This window comes from Entelurus aequoreus, linkage group LG13 (genome assembly GCF_033978785.1).
Source record: "Entelurus aequoreus isolate RoL-2023_Sb linkage group LG13, RoL_Eaeq_v1.1, whole genome shotgun sequence".
In the NCBI taxonomy this organism is placed as follows: Eukaryota; Metazoa; Chordata; class Actinopteri; order Syngnathiformes; family Syngnathidae; genus Entelurus; species Entelurus aequoreus.
The window spans coordinates 29,940,634-29,949,976 of record NC_084743.1 but is presented as its reverse complement, the minus strand read 5'-3'; positions in this window follow the sequence as shown (position 1 = coordinate 29,949,976).

Genomic DNA, 9,343 nt, shown 5'->3' with positions numbered 1-9,343 from the left:
CCCCAACTGATGCACAGGCGAGGGGTCCACCCCGGGTCCCGACTCTGGACAGCCAGCACTTCATCCATGGCTACCGGACCTGTGCCCCCCCCTCCACAAAGAGAGGGGGTCAGAGGAGAAAAGAAAAGAAATGGCAGATCAACTGGTCTAAAAGGGGGGTCTATTTAAAGGCTAGAGTGTACAAATGAGTTTTAAGATGGGACTTAAATGCTTCTACTGAGGTAGTATCTCTAACTGTTACCGGGAGGGCATTCCATAGTACTGGAGTCCGAATAGAAAACACTCTATAGCCCGCAGACTTTTTTTGGGCTCTGGGAATCACTTATAAGCCGGAGTTCTTTGAACGCAGATTTCTTGCCAGGACATATGGTACAATACAATCGGCAAGATAGGATGGAGCTAGACCGTGTAGTATTTTATACGTAAGTAGTAAAACCTTAAAGTCACATCTTTAAGTGCACAGGAAGCCAGTGCAGGTGAGCCAGTATAGGCGTAATATGATCAAACTTTCTTGTTCTTGTCAAAAGTCTAGCAGCCGCATTTTGTACCATCTGTAATCTTTTAATGCTAGACATAGGGAGACCCGAAAATAATACGTTACAGTAATCGAGACGAGACCTAACGAACGCATAAATAATGATCTCAGCGTCGCTAGTGGACAAAATGGAACGAATTATAGCGATATTACGGAGATGAAAGAAGGCCGTTTTAGTAACACTAAAACGGGACAGGACGCACTGCATCCTGTTAGTAAGATACGAGTTAAACCAAGACAAGGGAGGCTAAGTCTGACATACCAATACATGATGTCACACGTGCTGCAGTGTTTACAGAAGTAAATTCTAGTAGGTCTCAGTCCTGTGGCAATTTAATTTTTTTTATCAAATTGACGTGAGTTCCTCAAAAATATAATTTGTGCCTATTTTCCACTCATTCGTCAACTATTTATTTTATAACCGTCTACTTTGGCAAAGATTTATGACGCTTATCGCTTTTGGATGACGTTCTGGTCGGATGAATGCAACCCGATCGTTCAGTATGCAGTCACATGGGCTACATATCCGATTTATATCCACATGCAAAAGAGTCCTGGGTCGGGTCTGAAAAATGTGAAATATAACTGTTCACATTAACATGAAAAATCTGATACAGGTTACATATGGGCAAAGAAATCGGAGTTCACCAGTGCAGTGTGAACATTCCGATTTCTTTCACATCCGACCCAGGCCTATTTTGGATATATATGCGATATAGACACGCTCTTCAAGCAGAAATCAAAGCAACATATCACGTAAAACTGCCAAAGCCAAAATACTTGTCCTCTTCCTTTTTATTTTGCTATACGCAATATTTGGGTTCAGAAAATGTTGAGTTTGATTGCACAAAATCCTTGAAATTGCCACAATTTCACCAGTACTGAGACCAACAAGAGTGCGTATGACGTCATGTCCGCATGTGGGTCAGATTGCATTCACATTAGAAATCACTTTTGTTTTGGTAATGTGAACGGCCTCTAAAAAGATTGGATTTGACAAAAAAAAAAATCTAAATTGGACATCTGACTGCAGTGTGAATGTAGCCTAAGTACACAGAAGGAATATGTCTTTTGAATATTGTTCACAAATCTGTGTCCGTGAGAACTTCTTCTTTGCCATAATCCATCCATATCTGAGGTGTGGCATATCAAGATGCCAATAAGACAGCATGATTATTACACAGGTGTGCCTAAAAGACCAATCCAGCATGTGCAGTTTTATCAGACGGTGCAACGTCACAAATGTTGCAAGTTAAAGTTAAAGTACCAATGATTGTCACAGACACACTAGGTGTGGCAAAATTATTCTCTGCATTTGACCCATCACCCTTGATCACCCCCTGGGAGGTGAGGGGAGCAGTGAGCAGCAGCGGTGGCCACGCCCGGGAATCATTTTTGGTGATTCAACCCCCAATTCCAACCCTTGGTGCTGAGTGTTGAAGAAGAGTGCAACAGTCCTGCAGACCGCAGGAATGTCCATCACAGCTGGTGACCGTTGTCACGTAGGGGTCGCATTTTAATGCATAGATCGTTTTTCTAGGATGCAGACGGAACTCCGGAGGCAGTGTGCAGGTAGGAGAATGATTTATTCATCATAAATCAGGCAAAATGCAGAAACGAGTGCCGATTGCACGGGAAGCTAAGGAAATAGCTAATGGGAAATCTTAGCATAGAATCAGGAATCAAAGACTATACCTATGTAACTAGTTTCTTAGCGCAAACAAGACAGCCGGACTGAGTGTGGCGAAAAGCAGGAATAAATAGCTCTCTGATTAGTGCCTGGCAGTAGGTGAGCGTCCCAAACACTACTCAGAGGCAGGTGAAAATAATCAGCAACTAAGAACCACAAACCCAGGGGTGCTGAAAACAGAACTAAGGGAGTCAAACTCTGCGATGAGGTGGCAACTTGTCCAGGGTGTACCCCGCCTTCCACCCGAATGCAGCTGAGATAGGCTCCAGCGACCCCGAAAGGGATAAGCGGTAGAAAATGGATGGATGGATGGGAGTCAAACTAAAATAAAACATGATCCGGGCAGTGAAACTTGCCAAGGGACATATAACCAAATATTAACATTGCTGTATGTATACATTTGACCCAGTAGATTTGGTCACATTTTAGTAGACCCATAATAAATTCATAAATGAACCAAACTTCATGAATGTTTTTTGTGGCCAACAAGTATGTGCTCCAATCACTCTGTCACAAAAAAATAAGAGTTGTAGAAATTACTGGAAACTCAAGACAGCCATGACATTATGTTCTTTACAACAGTGGTCCCCAACCACCAGGCCGTGGCCCGGTACCGGTCCGTGGACCGATTGGTACCGGGCCGCGGCCGCACAAGAAATAAAAATATATATATATTTTTTTTTTAATTAAATCAACATAAAAAACACAATATATACATTATATATCAATATAAATCAATACAGTCTGCAGGGATACAGTCCGTAAGCACACATGATTGTATTTCTTTATGACAAAAAATCAATGATCAATGACAATAAAAAACTATTCCATTCAGTGTATTCTATTCTAGAAGAGCGGTACTGACTTCCAACAAAGTACACGGAAAGAATGATAACACAAAAGTTAATTTAGCACTCAGAGAAGGAAAGCAAGATTATAAATTACTAAAATAGATTTAGAAGAGGGAGGAACACAATGGATCCAAAACATTATTATTCAGTTTAAACATAATTTATGTTTTCTCAGAACTGCAAGCACACATCGGCAGGTCGCTGTTTCCAGGTGATGGAGCGCTGTGAAAAAGGGGCAGAAACATTGAGCCTGTGATGGGGAAACTTCATAGGGCCATTAACCAAGTGACTGAATGGGGAGATGACTTGGGTTGCAAGTTTTCCACAGAGAAAATTAAAACAGTGTTCTTTACATCAGATGAGATGTCTAGATGGGGAAAAGCTGGAAAGGGTTCCAGAATGTACAGTAGTGAAGGGATTCATATGGTCTTATTCCTGAGTGGCTCGTCTGTAAGAGGACGGGATGGTCATCATTTTGCAATGCAGTCCGCAGTTTATTTTGAAAAATGAGCTGTAGGTCGAAAATGGCTTCCGGGCCGTATTTTGGATACCCTTGCACTCGGCCAATGTGCCGCCCATTTATTAATTTTTCCGTAAAATAAATGTTCTGATTAGATATACTTTCTATTTTTGAGTCTGTTCTTAGGTTTAGAAAGTTAGGTAACCTGTTTTATTCCTAATTTGCGATAAATATTCTTAATATGTTGTGGGAGAATAATCAAAATTTGTTTTTGAGCTTGTTATTGGGAAAAAATAAGTAATTTCTGGCACAAATATATACAAAATATTTAAATATCATCATAATAATTGGCAAGATAAACTTTCCTAATATTAATATATAATAAAAGCAATGTATTTCTATTGTGTAAAAACTGCTGAATGAGATATTATTTATTTTTAGTTAGAAAATAAGAAAATGCGACTTAAAATGGGACTTTTTTACTTTCTGTGAAATTAGGTCTTTGCAGTGTAGCAATGTTGTTGGCATTAAAATAGGCTGAAATTAAAGGTGTCCATTTTTTTTTTTCTCGATTGAATAAAGATTCTTATTTATAACGATTCTTAAACAATTGAAAACAAATCAACAATATTATATATATATATATATATATATATATATATATATATATATATATATATATATATATATATATATATATATACATATATATATATATATATATATATATATATATATATATATATATATATATATATATATATATATATATATATACATTAAAATAGGCCGAAATTAAAGGTTTACATTTTTACAATTAAAAAAAAATAAACAATGTATTATATATATATATATATCAATGAAATATATATGTATATATATATACATATACATATATATATATATATATATATATATATATATATATATATATATATATATATATATATATATATATATATATATATATATATATATATATATATATATATATATATATATATATATATATTTCATTGATATACATACAGTATATATATATATATATATATATATATATATATATATATATATATATATACACATATATGTGTATATATACATTGATATATATTTATATATATATATATATATATATATATATATATATATTTATATATATATAATATATATATATATATATATATATATATATATATATATATATATATATATATATATATATATATATATATATATATATATATATATATATATATATATAACATCCGTTGTGTCCTTGAGCAAGACACTTCACCCTTGCTCCTGATGGCTGCTGGTTAGCGCCTTGCATGGCAGCTCCCGCCATCAGTGTGTGAATGTGTGTGTGAATGGGTGAATGTGGAAATACTGTCAAAGCGCTTTGAGTACCTTGAAGGTAGAAAAGCGCTATACAAGTATAACCCATTTATCATTTATCATTTATATATATATATATATTTATATATATATATATATATATATATATATATATATATATATATATATATATATATATATATATATATATATATATATATATATATATACATTTCATTGATATATATACAGGTATGTGGGATTGTATTAAGCCTCAGGGAGTTGAACGCCCCTGCCTTACATAGTTCCGGGTCACCCTTGGGCAAGGTGTAGCACCCGAATGCCCCCCCCCATCAGGGTTACGATACCCCCCATGAACTACACTAAAAGAGGATGCGTTACCCGGCCCGGAGGAAGCCCGGGGCCCTCCTCCGGAGCTAGGCCCGGAGGTAGGGCTCGTCAGCGAGCGCCTGGTGGCCGGGCTTGCCACGGAGCCCGGCCGGGCACAGCCCGAAGAAGCTACGTGGACACACCATCTTCTCTGCCACGTGGGCCCACCACCCGCGGTCGGAACCAGTGGGGTCGGGTGCGCTGCCAAGTGGATGGCAGTGAAAGTGGAGGCTCCGGACGGACCAATTCGGGGCAGCAGAGGCTGACTTTCGGGACGTGGAACGTCTCTACGCTGGTGGGGAAGGAGCCTGAGCTGGTGCGAGAGGTGGAGCGCTACCGGTTGGATCTGGTGGGGCTTACCTCTACGCATAGCAAGGGCTCTGAAACCACACTCCTGGACAAGGGATGGACCTTGTTCACTTCTGGAGTTGCTCAGGGTGTGAGGGCACAGGCGGGTGTGGGGATACTCACGAGTCCCCGGCTGAGTTCCTGTACGTTGGAGTTCACCCCAGTGGACAAGAGGGTCGCCTCCCTTCGCCTTAGGGTTGGAGGGGGGAAAACTCTGACTGTTGTTTGTGCATACGCACCAAACAGGAGTTCAGAGTATTCAGCCTTCTTGGATACCTTGCATGGGGTCCTGTATGGGGCGCCGGCAGGGGATTCTATAGTCTTGCTGGGGGACTTCAACGCGCACGTGGGCAATGACAGTGATACTTGGACTGGCGTGATTGGGAGGAACGGTCTCCCTGATCTGAACCTGAGTGGTGGATTGTTATTGGACTTCTGTGCTAGTCATGGACTTGCGATAACAAACACCATGTTCAAGCATAAGGATGCTCATAGGTGTACCTGGTACCAGAGCACCCTAGGCCAAAGATCAATGATCGATTTTGTAATCGTATCAGCTTATCTGAGGCCGTATGTTTTGGACACTAGGGTGAAGAGAGGGGCTGAACTGTCAACTGATCACCATCTGGTGGTGAGTTGGGTTAGATGGCGGGAGAAACCTCTGGACAGACCTGGCAAACCCAAGCGTGTAGTGCGGGTGAACTGGGAACGTTTGGAGGAGTCCTCTGTCCGGAAGGACTTCAACTCCCACCTCCGGCGGGACTTCTCTGCCATCCCTGTGGAGGTTGGGGACATTGAACAGGAATGGGCAATGTTCAAAGCCTCTATTGCTAAAGCTGCAGCTGCGAGCTGTGGCCAGAAGGTCTTAGGTGCCTCAAGGGGCGGTAACCCTCGAACACCCTGGTGGACAGTGGTGGTCAGGGAAGCCGTCCGACTGAAGAAGGAGTCCTACCGGGGTATGTTATCCCAGGCGACTCCAGAGGAAGTTGCAAGGTACCGACGGGCCCGAAGGGCAGCGGCCGTGGCTGTGGACGAGGCTAAGCAGAGGGTGTGGGAGCAGTTCGGGGAATCCATGGAGAAGGACTATCGGGCGGAACCAAAGCTGTTCTGGAAGACCATACGGCACCTCAGGAGGGGGAAGCAGGGAACCATCCAAGCTGTGTACGGCAAGGATGGGACTTTGCTGACTTCTAATGAGGAAGTCGTAGGGCGTTGGAAAGAGCACTTTGAGGAACTCCTGAACCCAAATACATCAGACACACCCTCCCTGATAGGAGCAGGGCCTGAGGATGATGGGGGCTCGACGTCGATCTCTCGGAGTGAAGTCACAGAGGTAGTTAGACAACTCCACAGTGGCAAAGCTCCGGGGGTTGACGAGATCCGTCCAGAAATGCTGAAGGCTCTGGGTGTTGATGGGCTGTCTTGGTTGATACGTCTTTTCAACATTGCGTGGAAGTCTGGGACAGTGCCGAGGGAGTGGCAGACTGGGGTGGTGGTTCCCCTTTTCAAAAAGGGGGACCAGAGGGTGTGTGCTAATTACAGGGGTATCACACTACTCAGCCTCCCTGGGAAAGTTTACGCCAAGGTACTGGAAAGGAGGGTCCGGCCGATAGTCGAACCTCAGATTCAAGAGGAGCAATGTGGATTCCGTCCTGGTCGTGGAACAACTGACCAACTCTTTACGCTTGCGGGAATCCTGGAGAGGGCCTGGGAGTATGCCTATCCAGTCTACATGTGTTTTGTGGATTTGGAGAAGGCGTATGACCGCGTCCCTCGGGAGATCTTGTGGGAGGTGCTGAGGGAGTACGGATTGAGGGGAACCCTGCTGAGGGCCATCCAATCTCTGTACAACCAAAGCGAGTGTTGTGTCCGGGTGCTTGGATGTAAGTCGGATCCGTTTCCAGTGGGGGTTGGTCTCCGCCAGGGCTGCGCTCTGTCACCTATCCTGTTTGTGATTTTCATGGACAGGATTTCTAGGTGGAGTCGAGGCCATGGCGGAGAGGGTATACGTCTCGGGGGGCTAAAGGTTGCGTCACTGCTGTTTGCAGATGATGTGGTCCTGATGGCACCTTCGGTTCGTGACCTATAGCTCTCACTGGATCGGTTCGCAGCCGAGTGTTCAGCGGCTGGAATGAGGATCAGCATCTCCAAATCTGAGGCCATGGTTCTCAGCAGGAAACCGATGGTTTGTACAGTCCAGGTAGGGGACAGGACACTGTCCCAGGTGGAGGAGTTTAAGTATCTCGGGGTCTTGTTCACGAGTGAGGGAAAGATGGAGAAGGAAATCAGCCGGAGAATCGGAGCAGCTGGGGCAGTATTGCAGTCTCTCTGCCGCACTGTTGTGACGAAACGGGAGCTGAGCCAGAAGGCAAAGCTCTCGGTCTACCGAGCTATCTACATTCCTACTCTCACCTATGGCCATGAAGTGTGGGTAATGACCGAAAGAATAAGATCGCGGATACAAGTGGCCGAAATGAGTTTCCTCAGAAGGGTGGCTGGCATCTCCCTTAGAGATAGGGTGAGAAGTGCAGTCACCCGAGAGAGACTCGGAGTAGAGCCGCTGCTCCTTCGCTTGGAAAGGAGCCAGCTTAGGTGGTTCGGGCATCTCGTGCGGATGCCTCACGAGCGTCTCCCTAGGGAGGTCCTCGTTGCACGTCCCACTGGGAGGAGGCCCCACGGCAGGCCAAGGACCAGATGGGGGGATTACATCTCCTCTCTGGCCTGGGAACGCTTCGGGATTCCCCAGGAGGAAGTCGCAAATGTTGCTCTGGAGAGGGAAGTCTGGGGGTCTTTGCTGGAGCTGCTGTCCCCGCGACCCGATTCCGGATAAGCGGTTGAAGATGGATGGATGGATGGATGGATATACAGTATATATATATATATATATATATATATATATATATATATATATATATATATATATATATATATATATATATATATATATATATATATATATATATATATATATATATATATATATATATATATATATATATATATATATATATATATATGTATATATATATTTCATTTATATATATATATATATACTTGTCCAGGGTGTACCCCGCCTTCCGCCCGATTGTAGCTGAGATAGGCTCCAGCGCCCCCCTCGACCCCAAAAGGGAATAAGCGGTAGAAAATGGATGGATGGATGGATATATATATATATATATATATATATATATATATATATATATATATATATATATATATATATATATATATATATATATATATATAATAAAATACATTGTTGATTTTTTTTCAATTGTTTAAGAATTAATAATATATAAATAGAAAAATATCATAACAATTGGACAGATAAACTTTCTTAATATTGATATATAATAAAAGCTATATATTTTATTGGGTGAAAATTTATTAATTAGATATTTTTTTCTCTTTATAAAAAAAGGAATAAATGGTTGCCTAAATTGAGAAGTTTTGCTTGTTAGGTTTTTGCAGTGTAGCACTGTTGGTGGCATTAAAATAGGGTTGTCCAATTTTTTATCTTTTTTAAATGTTTGGGTATAATTTCATTAAACAAAACCAGTTTTCTTTAACTATTGTCTATTTACTAAAGGGATGCGAGTTAATCATAGGACTGGCACCCAGTGTTATTAAAAAAGATGCTTTCTGCTCAGACTTGGCATCAGTCCTTGAGAGTATCACAACATTTCAATGAAAAAGTTAACACTAAAATAACTCCTAAATATGGGTGAGAG